The 26695-nt window shown below is 42.6% G+C and overlaps 2 protein-coding genes across 3 annotated transcripts in view; one reads left to right on the top strand and one right to left on the bottom strand.

Annotated features, from left to right (window-relative positions):
• LOC143284499 (uncharacterized) overlaps positions 1 to 26695 on the bottom strand; it is a 265000-nt gene that overhangs the window by 135779 nt on the left and 102526 nt on the right. The window lies entirely within an intron of this gene.
• The window catches only part of LOC143284500 (uncharacterized), a 132492-nt gene continuing 126756 nt past the window's right edge, over positions 20960 to 26695 (top strand). The window contains exon 1 of one of the 2 annotated variants that reach the window (XM_076591193.1): positions 20960 to 21396. The gene's annotated coding sequence lies outside the window, so the exon portion shown is untranslated. The remainder of the gene's footprint in view (positions 21397 to 26695) is intronic. The other variant, XM_076591194.1, reaches the window with a different exon arrangement.

The following is a 26695-nucleotide window of genomic DNA, read 5'->3' as shown; positions in this document are numbered from 1 at the left end:
CCACAACAGACAGTGTTATCAATACGTATGGCAGGCAGCGGTCAGTTTCTGATGGACTTTTTCATGTCCAGTAAAGAGACAAGGAAGAGTTGGGGTGTGGTGTCAGCAATTTAGCACGCAGGGTATATTTTCGTTGTATTAATTTTAAATTAAGTTTTACAGGCATATTAACATGTCTATTTTACCAATACCCTGAACATATCCTTGCCTGTGATGTTATCATGTAATATATTCCAGCACTTTTTAAACACACATTTTTGACATTTTTTAATTACCAACGTTGACATACGATTTTTTCCTTTCATTATCAAACAGTCCAATAAGCAAGCACATAGAAGTAGAGCTCGGTTTTCTTCTTCCTTTTAATCTAAAAATCGGGTATGGCAAACTATCAACACATAAAGAAATTATGTCACACACACACACACACACACACACACACACACACACACACACACACACACACACACACACACACACACACACACACACACACACACACACACACACCACACACACACACACACCATATTCACTGAGGCCACATTTCCCATATCCAGTTCATTATACTCCGTCTTCCCCGTAGCTCCCCCTCACCTCCTTCTCACCCCACACCAACACCCACACCCACACCCACATTTTTTTCGTCTGATATAAATCTTAGTGAACAGACGTAAAATCAGTAAACAACAGACACAAATCATTGAAATAATACAATCTGGTACACCACGCACTACCACCAAAACACATACAGCACAGAAAAGTCAAACAAAAAGTCCATATTAGGAAACAATGCTGCACAGTAGCCAACTACTGTCCATCCCGTGTTTGCAGCCGCACACAAGCCTGCACGTCAGAGTGAAAAAAGCCTCGCTGGCAAGCATCTGATGGAAATTCGTGTGTCTGTGGCGTTCTTGGGAGAATAACTTGTGGCAGATTATCTCCATCGCCGCTAATGGCTCTCAGTCAAGGTCGACAAGTAACTCTTCAGTCCTGACTACAAGTAAAGATAGGATTGCCACAACATCACTCAGACTACTTCCGTTCTGGCCCGACACGCTAGAACCGGAAATGATAACGAAAAATCCTCCACTTAAGTTTGGGTGACAGGTTCCGGGTCCACTGACATGGAAACGGAGAGAAATGGTTGCTGAAGTAGCAGAAGAAGAAGAAGAAGAACAACAACAACAACAACATGGAAACAGGAAGAAATGGTGTGCTGAAGTAGCAGAAAAAGAACAACAACAACATAGAAACAGGGAGAAATGGTGTGTTGAAGTAGCAGAAGAAGAAGAAGAACAACAACAACAACATGGAAACGGGGAGAAATGGTGTGTTGAAGTAGCAGAAGAAGAAGAACAACAACAACATGGAAACAGGGAGAAATGGTGTGTTGAAGTAGCAGAAGAAGAAGAACAACAACAACATGGAAACGGGGAGAAATGGTGTGTTGAAGTAGCAGAAGAAGAAGAACAACAACAACTACAACACAACAACAACAACAACAACATGGAAACATGGAGAAATGGTGTATTGAAGTAGCAGAAGAAGAAGAACAACAACAACAACAATTACAACACAACAACAACATGGAAACAGGGAGAAATGGTGTGTTGAAGTAGCAGAAGAAGAAGAACAACAACAACATGGAAACGGGGAGAAATGGTGTATTGAAGTAGCAGAAGAAGAACAACAACAACAACAATTACAACACAACAACAACATGGAAACAGGGAGAAATGGTGTGTTGAAGTAGCAGAAGAAGAAGAACAACAACAACATGGAAACAGGGAGAAATGGTGTGTTGAAGTAGCAGAAGAAGAAGAAGAACAACAACAACAACAACATGGAAACAGGGAGAAATGGTGTGTTGAAGTAGCAGAAGAACAACAACAACAACAACATGGAAACAGGGAGAAATGGTGTGTTGAAGTAGCAGAAGAACAACAACAACAACAACATGGAAACAGGGAGAAATGGTGTGTTGAAGTAGCAGAAGAAGAACAACAACAACAACTACAACACAACAACAACAACAACAACAACAACAACATGGAAACATGGAGAAATGGTGTATTGAAGTAGCAGAAGAAGAAGAACAACAACAACAACAATTGCAACACAACAACAACAGGGAAACAGGGAGAAATGGTGTGTTGAAGTAGCAGAAGAAGAAGAACAACAACAACATGGAAACAGGGAGAAATGGTGTGTTGAAGTAGCAGAAGAAGAAGAAGAACAACAACAACAACAACATGGAAACAGGGAGAAATGGTGTATTGAAGTAGCAGAAGAAGAAGAAGAACAACAACAACAACAACATGGAAACAGGGAGAAATGGTGTGTTGAAGTAGCAGAAGAAGAAGAACAACAACAACATGGAAACAGGGAGAAATGGTGTGTTGAAGTAGCAGAAGAAGAAGAACAACAACAACATGGAAACAGGGAGAAATGGTGTGTTGAAGTAGCAGAAGAAGAAGAAGAACAACAACAACAACAACATGGAAACAGGGAGAAATGGTGTATTGAAGTAGCAGAAGAAGAAGAAGAAGAACAACAACAACAACATGGAAACAGGGAGAAATGGTGTGTTGAAGTAGCAGAAGAAGAAGAACAACAACAACATGGAAACAGGGAGAAATGGTGTGTTGAAGTAGCAGAAGAAGAAGAACAACAACAACATGGAAACAGGGAGAAATGGTGTGTTGAAGTAGCAGAAGAAGAAGAAGAACAACAACAACAATTGCAACACAACAACAACATGGAAACAGGGAGAAATGGTGTGTTGAAGTAGCAGAAGAAGAAGAACAACAACAACATGGAAACAGGGAGAAATGGTGTGTTGAAGTAGCAGAAGAAGAAGAACAACAACAACATGGAAACAGGGAGAAATGGTGTGTTGAAGTAGCAGAAGAAGAAGAACAACAACAACAACAATTGCAACACAACAACAACATGGAAACAGGGAGAAATGGTGTGTTGAAGTAGCAGAAGAAGAAGAACAACAACAACATGGAAACAGGGAGAAATGGTGTGTTGAAGTAGCAGAAGAAGAACAAGAAGAACAACAACAACAACATGGAAACAGGGAGAAATGGTGTGTTGAAGTAGCAGAAGAAGAACAACAACAACATGGAAACAGGGAGAAAAGGTGTGTTGAAGTAGCAGAAGAAGAAGAAGAAGAAGAAGAACAACAACAACAACAACAAGATGAAAAGGGATGCGAGGAAATGAATGGGGGAGGAGGAGGAAGAGGGAGAGAGAGAGAGAGAGAGAGAGAGAGAGAGAGAGAGTTATATCTTTCTCTTACCTCTGTGTCGGACCTCATCAGACCCCCTACTTTTCACATTTATCAAAACTCCTTCCTATTCCATCATTTCCCCCTGACACCCTGCAGATGTATTTACATCTTTTGTTAACGTATCGAATCTCATTCATTAACCAAACGTTGCAAAATAAACAAAAAATGAAAATTAATATTGAATAAGGCAGACAGACATGAAATTAACGTCTAAGACTTTTTAAACAGACATGATAGTTTCGGTGACGCTGGTGCAATTTCTATTACCATAAAGACAGACAGACAGACAGACAGATAGATATACAGACAGTGATGAAGAGACAGAGAGAGGTATGGATTATCATTCCTTATTACTGGTCTCCCACACATTTAGCACCTGTAATTTAAGAGAAAGTGTTTCACATCAATTTCTTTCTTTCCCTTTAAAGATGACTCATGCACACATTCTGGCGTTTTGAAAAAACACAAAACAAAATAATTTGTATAACGGCATACTGGACGCTTGTTCCATTTTTGTGTTTTAAATACATATGGATGCCTTGATTCATCAATTGTGTGCATTTTAGTTGCACAAGAAAATATACGCAGTATATAGATTACATGTTATATCTATATATATACATGTTACAGGAACTTCGAATGTATATTTGTTTTTCCCTACGTCAAAGTCTACTTCTTTTCTCTGTTTGCTTTACACCTCCATCCAATCTCTAAATCATCATCCTTTTGATTGATTGATTATCTGATTATCAGAATATCTTTGCAGCAAAACAGTCTATCTATATTGGTGTCTGTCTTTCATTCACACACACACACACACACACACACACACACACACACACACACACACACACACACACACAACGGCTTTCCTTCCCTCTTTCTTTGGTCGGCCATTCTGAATCAAAGCGACCCGGTTCCTTACGTGGTCCGCTGTTTATTTTCCTCCATTCCATCTGTGTCTCTTTCGTTCTCTTTTGTACTGGTTCTTTTATTTTGATGGTATTACGCTGATGACTGTCGTTGAGCGTGAAACAGACGGTGGGGAAGGACAAAAGGCGGTACATAAGTTCAATAAACTCTTGTTTCCCTTGAGCATGGGCGTGTATGGTGGAAACAACAATACCAATAATGACATTAATGACATGATTCTGCCTTCGATTTTCCACACTCAGAGGGGGAAAAGGACAAGATGCCTGCAAAGAAAATAATTGCGATGGAAAAAAAAGAACGGAACGAGAAAGGTACTCTTTTCTCTATAATTTGTTTTGAAGTTGTCAGCTGTATGTGTCAAAGACGCTAACTTGCAGATTCACAAAGATAGTCATCACCATAATCATCATCCTCATAGTATTCGTCGTCGTCTTCTTCAGAATGCCTTTGTAGAATTGATCGCAGGAGACAGCGAGAACAACCAGTAGCAGCTGGACAAGTGACAGCAGGCAAGAAGCAGCAAGTAGTGACAGACAAAATAATCACTATAATCATTGACAACATGGACGTTCCGTGGCTGAGTTGGACAACTGATCCAGTGTTCACCAGTGATCAGAGTTCGAGACCTCGTTTTGAAAGGGTGGTGTGTCGTTGGGAAAGGCACTTTACTCCGAGTTACTTCATCCACCTGGGTGTGTGGGTACCTGACTTCTGTTAGCGAAGGTTAACACGACATGAAGGAGAGGACTGGGCCCCTCCTTCACATACCGAGCCCTGGTGGACACGATTTCACTGGTCCGATGGCTGTACAATTTATGGGACCTTCAATGACAACAACAATTTGAGCTGATGTCGTCCGAAGAAGAGAAAATAAGAAAGAAGAAGAAAAGAAGAAGAAGAATGTTCGTTTGTCACATGAGGCTGTAACGGACTTTCAATGATACGTGCAATCCTCAACCCAAGCCATACAATCGTGTGTCGTTTTCTATGTTTGTGAATGACAGGCAGACTGGCATGCATAGACATTGAAACTCCGCACCGCAGATACTTCAGACACAACAGCACCAATGCTACAGACGGTCATTGAATACACACAAAAAATAATCCTCTCGTGGTTATTATCAATAACCTGTCAATACGCTGTCTTCGAACTGCCTTCACAAGGATGCTAAGCTCTCACAGCAGCATCGATTTCTTATTCCGCTATGCTTTCAAGACACCAGGCTCTCAGGCTTCGGGCCCCTGTGCACTGTCAGCTTTGTGCTCTGTCCTGTCCCTCTCCGGGGATTCTCAGCCGCGTCTTTGACATTTCTCTGCCCGCATCCTCAGTACTCTTGCGACTGCAGACATGGGATCCACTCATTAACGGATTGTTCAGAGGAACTCTCAGAACGAACCAGAGACGAGGCGGCAAAACTAAGGTGAATCATCTGAGGCAAAAGACGTTTATCTGACTTCTTCAAGAACTGCTTATGAACGTTACGCTGGACCAGTTCCTAGAACGTTTTGGGGTTAAGACCTGAACTGTTCTGACACCGTTTTTGCTATGTTCGCTGTTGCAGTATTCTTGACAATTCATTTTTAGACGGGGGGCGGTGGTCGAACGGTTAGAGCATTGGATTTTCGCCCGAGTTTATTTCCTGAGTTCGATCCCCGTCCCACGTGGTGAGTTAAGGGTGGAGATATTTCCGATCTCCTCTAGGTCAACATCTGTGCAGCTAGCGCTTGAGCCACCTTCGTGCGTATACGCACGCAGAAGATAAACACGTTAAAGATCCTGTTATCCATCCCAGCGTTCGGTGAGTTACGGGAACAAGAACATATCCAGCATGCACAACTCCGAAAACGGAGTATAGCTGCCTATATGACGGTGTGAATAAACCAAACGGTCACGTACGTAAAATGTTAAATGTGTGTGTGTGTGTGTGTGTGTGTGTGTGTGTGTGTGTGTGTGTGTGTGTGTGTGTGTGTGTGTGTGTGTGTGCAAGGCTTCTGCTTTTTTGAGGGTTTTTTGTGGTGTTTTATTTTAATACCACTACAACTCCTGATACATCCCGATTGATTTCCATTGATTTACTCACTGGCCCAAAGCTTACATTAATAATTTTTAAGTTGTCAACGTTCAACTTTATGAGAAACGGAAGGTGGGAATGGGGCGGGGAGGGGGAAGGAAGGAGGTGGACAAGCTGCTGGAGGCCAAATACCTGTGACACGCACAGCTAGGACACCTGTGCAGCTGTCCGTGTGAATAATGTACACACCGGAACACAAGCACAGCTCGCCGAAACTCGTTCGATACTGCACGGTGGTCTCGAAACGCTCAGAGTCTGGATATGACCAGGTCAAACATAACGTAAACAGCCCTCGCTTGGGAAACACTCTAAAAACGATTTACGTTGCCAGTGTCAAATCGCTCTAACGCCAAGCATCTAAAATGAAACTTGACATGAAAAAATCGAACAGACTCACGCGCGTGCACCACCATGGTGTCAGATGTCAACTGAGCGTGCTGTCACGAACATTGTGATGCTGGTATATGATGCACCTCACAACGCTTCAAGGAAATGTACTGTAAATCATTTTGAAGATATTTATCGATGCCATCGTTTCATTGTAGTTGAGAGTTGTGTTGTCAGCTGAAAATCATTACTTTACGCTTTGCTTTGGGATCAAACCAGTCGTAAAGAAAAGAAGAAGAACATATCAGGCTGAGAACTGATGATAAATGAACGATGGAAGGATGGGGGGCTCGAGAAGAAGTCTTAGAAAGTAATACGTTTCTATATGAAAACGATAACTGTACATGTCTTTATAGTTCTTTGTGCTACTCCACGTCCCCCCTGAGTCAACAGAACAAGCGGAGGAATGGGACAGGGGTGCATTTCGCCAAACAAAAGAACTACTGCAAAATTGTCAGCCAGAGCCATTAAAATACTATCCACCAGCCTTTCCTCGATCGTCATTGATCCAGAGATGCTGATTTTCAATCACTTACGGCGTTAAACGACAGTCCTGCACGTTATCATCGGTAACCAGGCATTGGTTCAGCATCCGCGTTGCCTTCTGGACCTCAGCAATAACTCTCTGATTACAATGGCTTCAATACAAGGTTTCTGAGTCCAATACGTAAGTAACCTTTAAAGACTACTTGTAGATATGTTCGTGTGATTGAAAAGCATTTATTCACGCAGTCAACAAAATATGCACTGGAACGTCTCTACGATTTTATTTAAAATGATTGTTAACTCTTTCTCTCTCTCTCTCTCCTTTGTTAAATCTCTCTCTCTCTCCTTTATTAAATCTCTCTCTCTCTCTCTCTCTCTCTCTCTCTCTCTCTCTCTCTCTCTCTCTCTCTCTCTCTCTCAGAGATGGGACTGATGGAGATTTGTGTCGGATAAAAGCTCGACTCACAGAACCCTTCCTGACACAAACAACTGAACTGTGTGGATAAGTTGACGACAGTAATTATGAAATACAAATGCTTTATAGGTGTGTACCCCTGCAAAAACCATATATCATACTGATTTCCAAAACAAACACAGAACGTTGGGTTGCTTTCTGTTTTGTGCCAAAGGCATGTGCGTTATGCCTTATGAGAACCATAGTTTTGGGGTTTCTGTATCTCAGTACCCCTGTCCCCTAAACCACGCCACCCCCATAACCATACGACCCTTTTCCACAGACATCAAACACAGCATGTGATTGAAATAGCAAACCAAAGTGGCTCCAGACGTGATTGAAGTGTTTTGTGTCGCAGACTGACGACTGGGAGGAAGCGGTTTCTATCCTCATCAGAGGAGGTGGTGGTGATTTTTTCGGCCCGTGGCCTGCTCTTACCAGGATCTGAGTGTTTTATGGACTCAAATGGGAAGACTGGGACCACATAGTCGACGGTCATTCACTTCATGGATGTGTCTTTGGGAGTGTTGCTCATATTTCATGAATATGGAATACAAAATCTGGGGCACAAGAATATGGTTCTGGCGTTCCTGACAAATACCGCTCAGAATCACAAAGAACTGTTTGGAATGCAGTCTCTCTCTCTCCTCACCAGCTGGGCAGATATATTCCTCTCATTCTAGCGGTCAGTTTCAAAAGACAAACAATCTTCGATGCACCACAAATTTCCTTGTACAAATTAAAAAAAAATTTTTAAATCAGTTTTGCCCAAATTCTGCGCCCGTCCCTTACCGTTTATCCATTCTGCATAAAAACAGTTATTTTTGTTCTGAGGAATACGTTATTGACCTCTTTGATCCAACACACGCCCCTCACTTGGACAGCCAAACTAGATTCCGTTTCTAAAGACCATTAAAAGGTTTGATTTGGCTTGTCACGATAAACACTCGGCCTACGTTTTGATCAGTCCGCGAGGCTGTGCCTGGACACCTTGGTAATTTGGCTGCGTTGAGACTTCACTGCGCACTGCGCTTCCCATTTCTGGATAACTGGAGAACCAACCGAAGGAAAGGGAAATAAAGCAGGGCATACAGAGAGACAGAGAGAAAGGGGGTGTGCGGAAACCCAAAAAGAGACAGACAGACAGAAAGAGACAGAGAGACAGTGAGACAGACAGACAGAGAGAGACTGAGAGACAGAGAGACACGGGGAGAGAGACAGACAGAAAGACAGAGAGAGAAACAGAGACAGAGGGACAATATCTAAGGGCGGAGTAAAGGTGAAGATCGAGGTCGCGAAGATAACTAACCATGCCTTCCTCCAGTTTAGAGACACGCAGGAAACAACTATCCTCTTTCCTGATTATAAGGATCGGGAACACCCTGTCATCTTGGATCTTACGACTGCTGGAGGGCGAGGTGGCTTACTTGCAGACGTTTCGCCTCTTAAATGGATGCCATTAACCGTGTGCAGTTCTCTGATTTCACTGGAACCAAACGCAGTTCTTTTTCATTTAGATTCCAACATTACCTTGAAGGTGAACGTGCAATTAGGCAGGCAGCACAGACGAAATTCCTTGCGGTTAACTAATTGACGAATTTAAACTCAAGCTAACAATGTTTTGCTGCAATCCGATCTTGAAAGCAGCTAACACTGATCTTGAAATGATTTACGATAATCCAATCATAAAAGTAAAAAGATGCAACCAGCGCTAATAGTTGTTTTTTGTGGGTTTGTGTGTGTGTGTGTGTGTGTGTGTGTGTGTGTGTGTATGTGTGTGTGTGTGTGTGTGTGTGTGTGTGTGTGTGTGTGTGTGTGTGTGTGTGTGTGTGTGTGTTATAGTGGAATTAGTTGAGACATTGTCTAATATACTAAATTTGCGCAAATGAAGAAAATCAGTCTAAATGCCAAATAAATGAATGAAATAAAAGTTCGAAATGAATATCAGACACAAATATTTTATATCTAAAAACAAAGAATGTGCACCCAATGACAAGTCTTTGGCAAGAAAGAACTCAAAGTTCAAACAGAGGAAGGTGAACCACTGTCTTCTTCTCTATTTTTGTCATTGTTGGATTGAAGATTATGTTCCTGGAAACCAGTCTCTTACTTCGGAATGAGAAGATATTTATAGCAGATACAGTGAGATCAGAGTTCGTCTCAGCGAGAGAGAGAGAGGGGGGGGGGATAGAAAAGCAGACAGAAAAACGGCCAGCCACACACAGACCTCCCCCTCCCCGTCCCTTTCACCCCTGCCCCATAAAACCCATCCCTATTGTACAGGAGACTCAGCTGTACCCCTTCAGAAAGTTCGAACCCTGCCGGATTAGCTTCTCCGAACTGTTTCACAACGCACGCCTACAACACTTTATTTCTTTACCGTTCTCGGATTTGATTTGCTGCGGGGTCTTCAACGTGCCGAGCTTGAAATAGGAGAGAACCTGGTTTTCATCGCTCGTATTGAAAACTCTCTGGGATTCGGACGGCGTCCGCTGTACCCTTTGGCTGCATGATATGTGTAGTGGAGAAGATGCCTGCTGACCAGATTACACGCCACTCCGCACGAAACCAGATTGCAAGGCATGCGTTCTGTGCTGATTGTGTGTCCGGGCCTGCTTTGGAGAAAGGAGTGAGGCTGGGGGGTGGGGTTGGGGGTGGGGAGGTGTGCAGAGGTGGGCCACTCTGACGGACTGGATGTTGTGTTTGCGACGAGCTCAGTACGGGGAACACTTCTCTTGAACTATGAGCGCTTTGTTTTAATTATAAATAAGTGATGATAAGAACGGGTGTTACGTCGTCTGTTGATTGCTGCTGTTGTTGTTGCTGTTATTACTGTCTGTTTCTTGGGTAGTTTGCTGGTACACGAAGTTACATATAATGGGCCTAATCCACTATAAACCATTTTATTTGGTGTCCTGAAAGGAACAACTAACAAATGATGTGTTTTTTTATGTAGGTTCTAAACGATGCGGTTTACTTACTTAAGACGAATACAATAAATTCGTTTTATCTTTGCGTCAAATGTCTTGAAGTAAATTTGTGTACTGGAAGACGAAATGGAGCTTTTTCCCCCCTTTCGATCAGTGCCTTGAAATTGTTTTACTGAACATCAGCCACAGGCCACAATGTTACACAGAGAGACAGACAGACACAGACAGACATAGAGAGGGCTGTCTGTTTCATCTGAACATTAAAATCCCCCCCCCCCCCCCCCCCCCCCCCCCCGCCCCCCATTATTATTTCGTTTTTCTTCTCACAATAATTTTATACTGTGTTTTAGGCATATTTCATTTTTATGTATCCATGCATTTTACAGAATGAAATGAGGCAAAGGCTGTGTGACCTAGACTTACGTATGCGAATCAAAAAAATATTTTTCTCTCTGTGTGTTTGTGGCCATGTCTCTCTCCCTGCCTGGCTGCACCACCACCACCCTCCCGCCACATCCCCGCATCCAACTCCCAACCCTCATCCCAGGCTGACTGGGTTTTATATTCCTGCCGAGGTTTCTCCTGTTCCAGCGACACAATATTGTATGCGTGTCTTTGTCAACATGTTCCCATCATCGCGTGGGCTATGGGTGGTGTAGATGGACGCAATCGCGAAGAGTAATTCATCCGGTTTTACATCCCAGCCGACATTGGCTTTCGTCATGGCAGGGTTGATGAGCAATACTGCTCCTGGCCGAGCCGATATTATGGATCATCTTAAAGCTGAACAACGCGAAAACCGCACAATGCTCAAAAGGTCAATGGAAAGGCGCCAACCACTACAGTGTCCATCATCAATCTTACGCTGATGACCCTCCACTTCAGAAAAGCGACACCCATGGAAATTTATCATCTCCCTTGCAAGAAACATCCGACTACTTCCTGGTCGTCAAGAACTGGCTGGCTGATAATGAACTGCGATAGAATGCTTACTCAGCTCACGCAATCTTCACAGGAATCAAACAAAAAACTCGCCTCCATCACAACTGACTCAGTGAAACCTAGACTTTCCATCCCTCCTTCCAAAAACATTGGTGTTGATCCCTGACAGACCTGTCAACCCTCCTTTTGTCATTCATGGGGCGTCGGTTCTATTCAGAATTTCCTGTCCACCGACGTAACATTAAAGTCTCTCTCTCTCTCTCTCTCTCTCTCTCTCTCTCTCTCTCTCTCTCCTTTACTACTGTAACCCTCTATGTCTACTGTGCCTGCTTCATCCATTCACTCCCTTCAGCGCAAACAAAACTCTGCCGCCCGACTCGTTCACAGAAAGAAAAGATCTGAGCATATCACTCCTCTCTTTCTATCTCTCCATTGGGTCCCTGTCTCATACAGAATGAAATGCAAGGTCGGCAGTCTATGTTATGAATGCATAAACACATGTATCCCTTTCTATTTCTGTGACTACCTTTACACCCAATCTCACTCGCCGTCAGATCCCCTCTGTTTCAGCGTTTCCAGATCCAAACACTCCACAGTCGGTCGCCACTTTTTCCTTCTCTGGACCTTGCACTTTGAATGAGCCCCCTCTTTTGCTTCGTCAAATATCTGCTCCCGGTTCTTTCACGTCTGGCATTTAAGCTTATCTGTCCTGAATAACTTTCCCCTCACCTTGATTTTTCCCGTATTTTTAATTTTGTCGTTCATCCCTCTGAATCAGGGTCATGTATGCGTATGAATGACAAGGGTGACAACGCTTTGATTAGTTTCTGCATGAGATTAATTGGTATGTAAACATCGTTTAAAAAAAAAATATATATATATATATATATATATATATCATCCAACAACACCAGAAAATCAGGATTGTAGGTGGAGCTGTGATACAAAACCAAGGTAACCATGGAAGCAGGCAATGAATGACGACACAGAATTTCACACCTTTTTTTCTTTCTTGATTTTGAATGAGGTTGAGGATGATGGCGACGCTGTTGTGGAGCTCCGCCTTAGCTTCATGATTTCTTGACAACACCGTACTGCACGCCTTCTTTCTAGGTGTCAATCATGCCGGAGATATCGAGACACCTACAGTGGCAGTCAGGAAATTTGATTGTCATTCTGAGACGCATCCGTGAAAGGGATGAAACTCAACTGTGTGTATTCCAATCTTCCTGTCAGAGCCCATAGAACACACAGCTCCAGGTGAGGACCGGCCACGGGGCCGCAAAATCCCTACGTCTGCTGAGGCTCGAACCTACCTCATTAAAGTAGTCAATCCGCGACGTGCAACGTCAACCACTTCGCCACGGCGGCTGATAATTGTGGTCTGCTCAGTGCTTGTAGGGATGGACTGATTGTTTTTGTCTAATGTACTTTTTTTGTAACTCTTCTGGGTTTACTTTTATGTTGCCTACCATTTTGCTGTGAAGCGCGACGAGCCTGCATCTAACACTCAACAAGACCCCTTCTTCTTCTTCTTCTTCTTCTTCTTCTTCTTCTTCTCCTCCTCCTCCTCCTCCTTCTCCTCCTCCTCCTCATCACGTTCATTCATAGCAGAAAAAGGAGTCGAACTTTCTTCTTCTTCGTTCGTTCGTTCGTTCGTGGGCTGTGTATCCCACGTTCACTCGTCAAAACGAGTGGACTTTTACGGGTATGAGCGTTTTTAACCCCGCCAAACACACGCACGTTTTCGTTGAATCGAAATTTCTTAAATCTGATGAGAAGCTTACCCTCTTAGAAGATCGAAGACACACGCATGGACGCGTATATCTGCATTATCGACTTCATCGGGTTTAAAAGATGAGATGAAATGAAATAACAATAATCAACACCATTGTGCCTTCACGTGTTCATAGCATCCCCTTGTGCACGTGAACATACTTTAAAAATACGAAGGCAGGAGAGCCAAGCTTATCATTAACAGTTCTTCCGAGTACAGCGCGGATACGCAAAAATTCTTGCTCCATTAGTTTAACTTTGGTGAACATTTCCTGACTTAAAGCCATACATATCGCAGTGACTTGAAAAAGTTTTTCAGTTTGTTCGCTCCTCTGTCTGTCTGTCTGTCTCTCTCTGTCCGTCTCTCTCTCTCTCTCTCTCTCTCTCTCTCTCTCTCTCTCTGTGCATCCATGTACCTTTTATGTAAGCTTCGCGTAACTTTAGAACAGTTGACCCTTCCCCGTCACTGACATAATTGAAGGGCTCAAACCCGCTCTGCCTTTTTATCTACTGGAAGACCCTACCACAATGTGGCAGTATCTCTCGACTCGTGAGGAAACTCACCGAAAAAAGTCAAGTGAAGTATGGTTTTATCATAGATGCCCCTGCTTCGGCTATCTTTCTGCCTCATGCTTGATTAAAAGGTAGGCCCCATAGCCTTATACGGCTATCGAGGCAGTGAATTCATATTCTTGGTGTTATGTCCAGGGCTTGGCATAAGAAGGCGGGACACAGTCCTGTTTTTCCGCCATTTTAACCTTCCCCAACCGAAGTCAGGTGTCCATTCACACCTGTGTGAAGTGAGGAAAATCGAAGTAAAGTTCCCAGAAACACGAAAACTGGGCCTTGAATCCTGATCAAGTGTGAGCACTGGATCTGGAGCTAGTTGCATTGCTCGGACGGAAGAGCCTAGTATGGTTGTAACCCGCTACTAACTGTGTGTCGTATGGAACTGACTAATGGCGTAGTTCGGTCAACGTAGACATTTAGTCACGTGTAACTGTTCAAAAGTTAGAACCAAGCAATGCAACTGGCTCCAGGAGTAGGCCTACAACGCCAAACTCCGCCATGGCGCTTCCATGTAACTATCCACAAAATCAGCTTGAACATAATTGTGTGTCATCGAAGTCTGAGCGTGCATTACTTAATGTAGAGTAAACTCCCTTGACCTGCAACGAGTTTTCGAAGCCAGCGTCAGAAATATGTTTATGACCCTCTCTCTCTCTCTCTCTCTCCCCTTTCCTTGTGTTTGCCTGTGTGTTTTCTGACTACTTTTTTCTGTCTGCAAGGTTTGAAACAAGGTTGCATTATGAGCCCAACACTATTCAACATTCTAGTAAATGAAATAACTATGAAAGGTAAACATGGATTGTCCCTCAGCTCAGCGGAGACTGACTTATTTTTTCTACTTTTTGCCGATGACCTCACACTCATATCCACAACAGGGATTGGCTTGCAGAACCATCTAAACAATCTTCAACTAAACAATTGGGATTAGCCGTAAATATGGACAAATCTAAGGTGTTAGTGTTTAGGAAGGGTGGGTCTTTAGTACTGAGGGGAAAATGGTATTTAGATGGTAAAAAATTGAAAATAGTTAATTCATACAAATACTTAGGACTAACTCTTTCAACGCGACACAGCTGGACGGCAGCACTGGAAGATCTTACAGTCAGAGCAAAGAGAAGTACAATAGAAATTATTAGAACCTTGAATAGAATATATTCTAATTCAGCTGATGTTTTTTTGTTGTTGGTTGTTTTTTTTTTAACTGTTTGCTACGCAGGTTGTTCCAGTTTTGTTGTACGGAGCAGAAATTTGGGGATTTGACAGATACGATCAAGTAGTAAGGATTCAGCTCTATGCTTGTAAACGTCTGCTGCATGTCAAAGATAAGACTCCTAACGACATGGTACACGGGGAACTGGGCAGGTATCCATTATGGATTATTTAGTCATTAAATGTATAAGATATTGGTTTCGATTACTGAAGCAGCCTGAACAATTATTTTCAAAAAGAGCTTATAAACTGTTAAAAATGCATGAAAATGGTACTGTCACTTGGGCGACCAAGGTTCAATATGTTCTGTGTGAAAATGGATTTGAGCAAGTGTGGTTGTTTGGATGTGGGCATGAGAGACTATTTTTCAAAGAACTTAGAGAAAGACTGTGCAACTCATTTTGCTATCGTTGGCATGACCACTTAGAAAATAGTGTAAGATACTCGGTATATAATCAATACAAGACTTGTTTTGGAAGAGAGAAATACGTGGATGTTTTATGGATGAACACATATCGTAACACCCTCGCTCAGTTTAGGATGGGAGTGTCACAAATTAATGTTCACAAATACCGTTATTCAAGGAATCAAGAAAACTGGAATTGTCCATTATGTAGTCAATTGAAACCGAAATTCACTTCACTTTTGAGTGCCCTAAGTATCATGAAGACTTAAGATCTAAGTATTTACAGAATACTGTCAATTTCAAAATTCATAATCTGGAATTCGTGAGAGTTCTAGAAGAGAGTATTTTTGTGTTTGCGAAGTTTCTTTTCTATGCCTTTCAGCTTAGATCCCAGATCTTGAATGCAGTCCAAAATATACAAATGTAATTTTTTTTTTCCTCGTGTAAATAATAATGTATCTGTCGACTGTGAACCCCCACTGAAAGGGGCTATGGCCTGTTCAATAAACTAGTGTCAGTGTCAGTGTCTCTCTCTCTCTCTCTCTCTCTCTCGCATTAGTCCCTGTTTACGGCGACAGCTGACTATGTAAAGATGATGTAACGAGTTATCTTTTATCCTCGCAAATAATTTCTCCTGGTGACCTTTAATCTTTGATTTTGAATTTCTCTGGGGATCATGCTGGACCCATGAATAGTCACAATCCTAGGTATTCTTTTTTTTTTCTTTTTTTTTTTGTTACTGGAATTAAGATATTGTCTAGATCTATGAAGCTTTTTTTTTTTTTTTGCCTAATAATGACCTTGACCTTTCACCTCCCACCCTGCTTATCATCTCATCAAAAATGGAACGACTTCTTATTCACACCTTCCATCCTGTCAGTTGTGGTTTCTATTCCACTTGTAGTGGCCGAGGAAATGCCCACACACACACACACACACACACACACACACACACACACAAATACACACATATACACACATATACACACACACATACGCGCGCGCGCGCAGAGGGTGCCTACCACTAATTTAACTAAAAAGTTTTATTCATCATTTGTTATCTTTCTTAAGGTGGAATTCAATTCTCATTCTGAAGGGGGGGGAAAGGACAGTGAGACCAGTTCTTTTTTCGTGTTTTTTTGTTTTTGTTTTTTTTCATTCATTCGAGGTAGAAGAGAAGTAAATGGCCCACTAACACAGCCAGAGACGCACTTGCACTTTAACTTAAGTAAGCGTTCATTTTGGCATTGTGTAATTTAACAAGCAGTCTATTAGTGCTTCGCGACATTTGCCTTTCACTGTGGTCTTGTTCAGAATAACCACAATATCGCTCAGCCAGCTTGAAAGCGGGAAGGAAAGTGGAAGAGAAATGTCAGGCCTGGACGCACAAAGCAGACACTGTAAAGAGTATCTTAGCAAAACGAAGTTTTAAAAGAGTGAATTTCAAGCAGAAGATGAAAGTGGTGGGGTTGGTTTCGGATGCTAATGCTGCTGCTCTTCCTCCTCTTTTCCTTCTTGTTCTTGTTGTTGTTGTTGTTCTTCTTTTTCTTCTTGTTGTTGTTCTTCTTCTTCTTCTGCTAATGCTCGTCCTCCTCCTTTTCTTCTTCTTCTTCTCCTCCTCCTGCTAATGTTCCTCCTCCTCTTTTTTTTCTTCTTCTTCTCCTTCTTCTTCTTAATTCTTCTCCTCCTCCGCTCTCCTCCTCCTCCTCTTCTTCTTCTTCTTCTCCTCCTCCTTCTTCTTCTTCATCTTCTTCACACACTTGTTACTTTTAATAGACTATTCCAGTTAATATTCTTATTCGTCGTTCTTATTATGTTGTTTTATTTCGTTTTATTTCTTTATTTCGATGTTTTGTGTCGTTCTTTATTTTTATGTTTTGTGTCGTTAAATGGGCAGAATTGTAAAAAGGCCTTTACTGCGCCTAATTCTTTACCCATTAAAGATTCAATCAATCAATCAATCTTCTTCTTCTTCTCTTGCTCCTCCTTCTTCTCCTCCTCCTCCTTCTTTTCGTCTTCTTCTTTTGCTCCCTCAGCTCTGTGAAGAGTCACCGCAGAGAAGAACTGTTCACCGAATTTCTCGAAGTCCATCAGCTGCGTGTCAAATCCTGGCCGGGCTCTCTCCTTGTGGTTTTCACGTCCAGTCTGCAGTGTTGTCAGTCCGGCGGTGTTTGTTGATTTTTTTGGGGGGGGGTCGGGGTGGGGGGGCTGTGTGTTTTGTTTACAAACGCTGATGCTCAGAGACCCAGAGTGCAGAATCAGTGGGGAAACCTGAATAAAATATGAACAACAGACCCCTCCCCCCCCCCCTCCCCACTTGCCTCCCTCCTCCCTTCCCAACCCTCCTCCACAATCGGATTCTAACGCTCAGAGACGCGCAGTTCGTAAGCACCGCAGGAAAACGGAGTGTAATGATCGGAGATGCACGATTCAGAACCTAGTGTAGAATCTACACCCACACAAACGGATTCTTACGTTTAAAAAAAAAAAAACAAAACAAAAACCCAATGTTAAGCATCAGTCGGGATACCTGAATAAACAAACAACAAAATTATACCACTCCCACACTTCAATCTGCCCCCTACCCCACCCCCACCCTCCACCCCCAAGCCCACCCCATACTTTCACACACAAAGACAAGCGATTCTGCCAGTAGTCCCTTGGGAAGGAATTCCGGTCACACACACACACACACACACACACACACACACACACACAAAACAGCCGTTCTGCTCACTAGCCTGGCTGAAGATTCAACACAAACAGGTATTGACTGTCTCTGTGGTAATGGGCATGCTTTCAAACTCAACACGTGGGAGAACAAGGAAAACAAAAGGCTTCCTCACCGTCTTCAAACCAGAGGCATAGAGGGACGGATACTTATCTCATCTCTCATTACCTATTGTTCCAGTTTGTCCCAAGTCCCGTCGCCAACATGAACGACCAATAGTTCTTTCCGGTTTTCTCACAATCATTTATTGTGCACGTTGGAGTTGCCAGGCAACGATAGAGTTTTCCCCTCTATTTTTCTTCGGTTTTTTTTTTTTTTTTTTTTTTTCAGTTAGTCAGCCAGCCATTCTGTCTTTGTTCGCCTCTCTCTCTCTCTCTCTCTCTCTCTCTCTCTCTCTCTCTCTCTGTGATCTTCCTTTACCTTTTCTTTCTCTCCTTATCCCTGTCTTGTGACCTTGCTTATAATGTGTTTATCAAATCAAAGGTCAGAACCATCTATCTTTTACACGTTTCTGTCAACCTATATCCCTTAATCTTAACTGAATCAACGCCTGGCCAGACGGCTTAAGTTCCAGCCTTGAAATGACGTTTCATGAAGTCACCCAGGGAGTGGGGCCAGACCAAAACATCAGTGCCTTCAAACCTGCTCTTGAATGGTGACGGCAGCTTAGATGATTAACATGTGCACAGGCAAGCGACAGCTGTTTTGCTCTAGTAAGACATCATCTCGCTTGTTAGTTAACGATTAAATTTTAAAAGTCCTTTAGCCTCGTATGGCCATCGGGGCAGTGAATTCATATCCACTGTGTCCATTCGGCATCGGAAGGCGGGGCCCAATCCTCTCCTTCCGCCGTTTTAACCTTCCCCAAGCGAAGTCAGGTTTTCTCTTTTACACCTGGGCGGAGTAATGAAAATCCAGTCAAAGTGCCTTTCCCAAAGATCACAACAGCACACCGAAACGGAGCCTGGAACTCTAATCACACGACTGTTGCTTGCTCCTTTTACCATAAGGTGAAGAAGCAGTCCCTTTTGATCAAAGAGTGTCTCTCCACATTTCTTGGGATGGTGTGAGGGGGGGTGCAAGGCCCTCTTTCGTGTCAAGCGTATGCCTCTCGAAGACTCAAACCCAGTCAAGGGCAATGCAAAGATTTTTCTACGAAATAATAGAACCAACGCGTCTTAAAATCAATAAGTGGAAACATAAAATATGCAAACTAGTAGCATACCCCATAATTTTGGTCTATGGAGGCAAGTAAGAAACTGTATAGATGGGATTTTTAAAATTCTCTTTTATCTACTCATTTGTTTGCTTGTTTTCTCTAATTCTGCTGGCTGTCCTATCAATTCAGCAAGTCAGATGAGGCATCGTACTTGTAGACATAAACACAAACGTAACCATTTTCTTGACTGGTGGATACGGTCTCGTAGAAATGCAGGATGCACGGGCTTGTGGTAACGCGTCCACCAAGGAATCGAGAGAATCTAAGCGTACGGGGTCGAATCTCACACTTGCCAAAATGTTATCCCTGTCATCTTCATCTCGAGTGGCGATCTGGACCTGTGTGTAGAATGCACTTAACTCACATAAAAGAACCCACGGCAACAAGCTGTCTCTGGCAAAATTTCGTAGTAACATCCAATATACATGTACACGGTGTGTGTGTGTGTGTGTGTGTGTGTGTGTGTGTGTGTGTGTGTGTGTGTGTGTGTGTGTATGACTTAAGTCTAACTGAATAAAACAGGAAACAAATGACGAGCGCCTAGAGACAGCTTTCCAGTCGGTTCTTCCTAAGTAAGCATCCTGTAGTGCAAATGGCTCTGTATTGGTAAAGCGCCTGGAGCTGGGTCTCTGAGGATATGCGCTTTATCAGTATCTGTACCAGTCAATACAAAACAAATCAGATTCAAAGAGTATTACGCAATGGGACAGTGCCTAGCAATTGTAAATTACGTACAACAACAATATGAAGAAAAAAGGAGGAAATGTAAGGTATACGTCTTGTATTCTTTGGAAGAGAGGCGGAGGGGAAAGAGCGCAGATTTGAGCTTCAAACACGCGAAAAGTTCAGAATCTATCGAGGCCGAAAACAGTCCTTTCAGAATGCTGATTCGAACCTGTGACCCGACAGCTAGGCCTAACCGCTACGCCATGGAAACTGATATGCACAATCAATGAGGTCCTGTCCTCTTCAGACATCTAACCCGCCACTTCTTCCTTCCCTCGCGAGTGCTTTATTAGCACAAGCCCAACAAACTTTGTAGTCAAAAACTTTTAACCACATCAGAACTATCTCACCTGCTGAGGTGAAACTATCGCTCCATGCGGAGCATACAGTTGTGCTGTATGGCCCGGAACTAAGAAACTACACCTTCTACCGCTTTGAACCAATCAGAAACCGCAGGAATGTTTTTTCACAGCTGCGTGCCGGGGATGGAATACAATCGTCAGGAATCAGAGCTAAGCACAGAGAATCGAGAGAATCAATAAGCAAGCCGAACATCCAACTCGGTAATCCTCGCTCTCCAGGTTTGGTCGCGCAACAGAAAGTGGGTGGAAGGATGGATGGAAGAGGCGGGAAAAGGAGGGAAGGAGAGAGAGAGAGAGAGAACTAAAAAAAAGATGGGGGTGAGGAAAGGAGGGTGGGGTTGAAGAGTGGAGGGGATAGAGGAGGAGGGTGCTATGATCAGAGCCAACAAAACCAGCAGAGAAGAGGCGCGTGCAGGCCCACAACCCTGCCCCGAACGCCCCCTTGTGCGCATCACGTGACCAAAGTGGCACACGCTTGTAGGTGAGAAGCACGCGCGGCGCGCCTTATAAATTGGTGATTGACACCACGGGCTTTTCACTTGGACGAAGGAGCACTCCGCGCTTTCCCGTCGCACCACACCGCCCCCTTTGCGCTTGTTCCCAGCGCGTGGACGGCGCTGGCCTTTCAGTCCTGGAGGAGACTGGACAAAACCGTAAGAAGAAGGGGAAACACTCGCATATTGAACAAGGGAACCCGTTCAAGAACATCTGAAAGATTCGTTCCTGAAAGTCACTTTTAAACACTACCACCACCACTGACAACAACAAACATTGTTTCTTGCCAGACTTTTTTTTTTTTTGTTCGCAATCTTCACTTTCCGAGTCCAGGAAGACTGTCGTCAACTGGCCCAGTCAGGTCCGAAACACTATCAAGTGTCTTAGACTTCATCAGGTAAGTGCTTTTGTTCCATGCGTCTGTTGCAGTGACTCTGTGTGTGCGCGCGCGCGCGCGCGCGCGTGTGTGTGTGTGTGTGTGTGTGTGTGTGTGTGTTCCACACACACATACACAGAGAGAAATATTTATTTTGTCATGTACTGTTTTATTTCCATTTATTTTATTTTATAGCATTTATTTTGTTACCATTGCTCTAGTAAGCGAGTGGTATTTTCCGTCTGTCCTCTGATTCTGATTTTGAAATATCACGAAGACTGAGAAGCACAATTAATGCCTGGGGTGTGTGCACCTAAATTAGAACCAAGCGTTCACACGTTGACATCACAGTATGCCTATTACGCATGATTTGAATCTTACCCAGCTTCGAATAAAAACGAGAAATGCCTACCTACTTACCAATTGGCAGTAGTATTTTCCAGTGGTGAGTGACTCTTGTTAGTGGAAGGGAATTTATAAATGGTCGTGTTGTTTTGCGCTAAAACGCGTTTGCCTGCACCACTTTAAATTTTCACAAACGGATTCAGACGTCGATTTTTCCATACTAACAGCATCTGTTCGTGTTGATGTTTTGTACATTTCAGTTCAGTCAGCTGGTTTCTCTTCTTTTTTCTTCTTTCTTTTTTTTATAGATCAGACGGTGTTGAATATTTAATCTCTCTAAATGTAATACGTCTTGTTATACTTGTCCAAAATCTATGTTTGCTGTGTGTTATATTTTACTGTTGTTGACCGTCTTATTTTTGATGAAGAATTCTCTGGTTATATGTGGTGCTTTATAAACTTTCGTGGTGTTTCTGAATTAAAGATGTCATCGAAAAATTTCCGTGATTATTCCAATAATCTGGCTCACTTAAAGACATATTTGAAAATGAATAGAATCATCTCTCGTCACTTTTTTTTTCAAAACTTCTCTTCTTTATAAATCTCGGTAAATATATGTTATTGTTTTTTTTCCTTCTAGCATCAATATTATTATTTATGTTTCTCCTTCACTTTTAAGCAAGACTTTTAAAGTTTTGACACTGGGTTCTTAAAACAGATACATATTAAAGTGTTGTTGTTTTTCCTGCAGTCATGCATATTTCAATAGTCGCCGAACCTTTCACAGGATATATTTCCGACATGATGCAATCATATATCTAAGATCATAAAAAGAAAGGGAAAAAGAGATCCTTTTCCAGGAAAAAAAAAAGCTGGTTTTATACACCATTCAGAGATTAAAAAAAAAAAAGGTCTGTCCTTTGCCATCACTTTACAAAATCAGCAAAGAATGCTATCCCCCAGCCAAATACTGGAAGTGTCATTAACAGTCTTGAATGAAGCAATGTTACCAAACATAATGCATTTTTATAACATCTGGGCTTAACAGATTTCTTTCTGTTCTGTTCTGATGGTGACTAGTTTTTAGTTTTGCGTGTGCGCATGTGTAAGAGGGGAGAGAGAGAGATTCAGCTGGAAGTTATTCATAAAAAGAGAACGCGCACTTGCGTACAACGCTTATGAATCGAAGCATGAAATATACTCATGAAAGACGCATGTAAATATTTACAATATTCAAAGAAAAGAACCGACGCTATATTAAGGAGGTTGTAACTAGGAACAAAAAACTCATTTACTTGAACAATTCACAGTCGCAAGAATAAGTTTCCAAATAACGTACCTTCATCAAATCCTTCACCGTTCGCTTTCGGAGTCTATGCATTTATTATCAACTGCAGGGACTGGTTTGTATTAACCCCTCAACTAATGAACCTTGGTGGCATAAAAAGTGCAGCTAATTTAGGCTTGATGTGTACCAAAGTGATGTAGATTTTGCTGAAGAAACAGTGCAGTCTGAAAAAAGAGAAAAAAAAAATAAAGAAAGAATGATGACTGACATCCTGGCCTGTGAGCTGATCAATATCTCGGTGAATTACAAATGTTCATTCACTGGCATACTCATCTGCAACAGTCAAGGGGATAAACAAAGTTCAATATCCCACGTTCCTTAGATGTGCATGACCTCATGTTCGAATAAACAAAGAGAAATTCGATAAACAGATAAATAAATCAAAGACAAATAAATAAATAACTAAAATATTTCTTAAAACCAAATGGAGAATGAAGCTTTAAAAAAAAAAAAAAAAAAAGAAACAATGACGAACAGCAAAGAGTAAAAAAAAAAAGAAAAGAAAAGAAAAAAAAAGAAAAAAAAAAAAGGAAACAAAGTAAGAAGAAAAAACAACAAACAGGAGGTGGCTAGTTCGTAAATCCCTGTGGTGCGGGATCGTTTTTTGTTCGCAGTGTATTCTTAAGCTGGTATCTTGATAGCAATACAAATGTGTCTGCCATTTCCATATCGGAGGAAAAAGAAATGCTTGAATCTCTCTCTGTGGAAAAAACAACAACAAAACATCTCTCTCTCTCTCTCTCTCTCTCTCTCTCTCTCTCTCTCTCTCTCTCTCATGAAAGCTACAAGTTACTATTCATGACGACGCGGACGATTGATTTATTGGTTCATTATCAAGCCAGTCACTTGGAACAATGTGTAGCAAAATTACTGGTCGCTGCTTTCCAGACAGTCTCATTGACAGTGTGAAGCTCCGATGTACACACAAGATGTATATCTGAATCAGACATTCTGTGTGTCGTTTTGGAGCATCCCATTTACAACGGCCTCAACGGAATTCGTGTTTTGTTGTGATGGTCTTTTTTTCCTTCGCGATCATGGTGAATGACAGTGGGTTCTGTACCAGTTCCTGTCCCAACCTTTCTGTTTTCTTTGCGCTGTCACTCTCTCCTGTGTTGTATCATTGCTTCGTATCGTGTCGCATCAAATTGCGCTGGACTACATTGTACTGTTTTCCTTTATCTGATCGCCATATGTTTTGTCTGTGTAAAATAATTCGAACTACTCTCTCGGCGGAGAGCTCGTCTGTACACGACTCCTAATGTGCGGAACAATCTCGGGGTATTCAGTCGTAATTACGACAGCTAGCTGAACTTGGCCGCTTTGATGAAGATCCGTACACAACACCACGTTCTATCGCAGCAGATTTCGACTTGACATGGGAGTGGTCGCTTTTGCGGTATGACGTGAAATAGCGGCAGCAGGGCGTCATCGTAAAAAAAAACCCATTCAAGAACCAGAAAAAAAAGAAGAAAATTGTATGCGAACGTCGCAAAGAGAATCGATCTTTTTGTCATTACGTAAGTTAATAGACCATAATTGATTTTCGCACAGACCTTCGCAAGAATTTTACTAATAAACATTTATTTCGTGCAAGTGAGAGATATTTGACGTCGCATGCGAATTTTACCAATTTTGGAGCAGATCACATCTCGGCTAAAGCAATGTTTGGCGAGAACCCCCCCCCCCCTCCCCCTGCACCAGGTCCATTACTTAAGCAAATTGTTCCTTGTTACCAGCATGTACTTCCTGAAGAGATCTTCATCAAAACCACCCTCCTTGGTCAGGTTACTGTTAGCACCCTGTTGCTGTCTGAGCTTCAAAATATTCACCGAACGTCGATGCTTTCTCTTTGCTTCACATCTCTTCTTCCACAGCTACAGGACTGCATTCAGAAGTGTCATTTCCGACAAAGAGTGTTTGTTGCTGCTTTTTTTTTTTTACTGGCGCTATGGATTAAGTCAGAACTGGGGGCCCGGTGGTAAAGTTATTGTCTTCGCATGCTGAATTAGCACGAATTCATTACACGCAAATTTAGCACTTCTGTTGGCTGTCTCCGACACTTTTTTTTCGCTTGCTCGCTCTCTCTCTCTCTCTCTCTCTCTCTCTCTCTCTCTCTCTCCCCTTTCCTTGTGATTGCCTGTGTGCCCATTAAAGTTGAATTTTAATGATTTTTGTCCATATTTTTTGCGTACTTTTCTCATGTAATGTCGTTCTTTATGCCCTGAAGGTCCATACACGACTTTGGTATTTGGTCTCTTCCAAAAGAATAGCGCCCAGACCACCACTAAAGGTCACGTGAAAAGAGAGAAAAACATATTGGCAATGTGCGTGACTGGCATCATGGACTGAGTTTTCAGAGGCTTCCAGGTACACGTGTTGTCCACCACCCCCACCCTGCCATTTGTTTATCCTGTCCTCCACTTCTCTTTGTCGCCACCTCTCTTTTCCTGTCTTTCTTCGTCAATGCCCTTTCCTTTCTCTGTGTCTGTCTGTCTGTCTGTCTCTCTCTCTCTCTGTCTCCCTCTATTCATCCATCTCATTCTTCTTTTCATAATACAACCTACACAAAACAGAATGATGGTTGCGTGCAAACACAAAAAGAAATGCTGATACCCGTGTACAATATCTAAGGCAGCATACCTTTCTCTTTACCCCATAGGAGGAAATTGCCAGAGGTCCTCCTTTACAATGATCAACTCAATTGAGAGACGGACTGCACACGGTAAATAACGACAGCAAAAAGGTTCTGCAAGGTTCGAGTTTCAAATCTCACACGAGCATCCGATATGACAAACACGCGGGCTGGCTGAGAAACGCAATCCGTTGCAAATGAAAGACGACTGAAATAACACGTACGACCAGCAACGGAAGCAGAAATATTCAATCTGCTAGGCAGTGAGCTCCGATTCCAGTCTCTTTTAAGGTGGGGTTAAAGTTCTCATAATTAATACTAATCTTAATTTCCCACTCTCATATACACGGGGAGAGAGAGAGAGAGATATATTTAGTTCAAGAAGACGCAGGCAGTATCCACAATTTTTCCCCTGACGACGGAATGAGCAGGACAAGGAGTGGATGTTCACTCCGTCAGTCACACAGAGTGGAGGGGAAGAAATGTGGATATTGCTGACTCACCCATATGCGCTACACTGTATATCATGCAAAGCCACAAGATTAAAGTTAAAATGCACGGGAAAAGGGAGAGGGATGTGGTGATCACAGAGTGATGAGTGTCTGTGTAGTGTGCGGCTTACGTCATGTCACTATGACTGCACGCTGAAACCAAAGACGCACACTCGCACAAACCTTACGTCATGTCACCATGACTGCACACAGAAACCAAAGACGCACACTCGCACAAACCTTACGTCATGTCACTATGATTGCACACAGAAACCAAAGACGCACACTCGCACAAACTTACGTCGTCATGTCACCATGACTGCACACTGAAACCAAAGACGCACACTCGCACAAACCTTACGTCATGTCACTATGATTGCACACTGAAACCAAAGACGCACACTCGCACAAACCTTACGTCATGTCACTATGATTGCACACTGAAACCAAAGACGCACACGCGCACAAACCTTACGTCATGTCACTATGATTGCACAGTGA

The sequence above is a fragment of the Babylonia areolata genome, chromosome 8, assembly GCF_041734735.1.
Source record: "Babylonia areolata isolate BAREFJ2019XMU chromosome 8, ASM4173473v1, whole genome shotgun sequence".
Lineage (NCBI taxonomy): Eukaryota > Metazoa > Mollusca > Gastropoda > Neogastropoda > Buccinidae > Babylonia > Babylonia areolata.
This window is presented reverse-complemented; position numbering and strand designations above follow the sequence as displayed.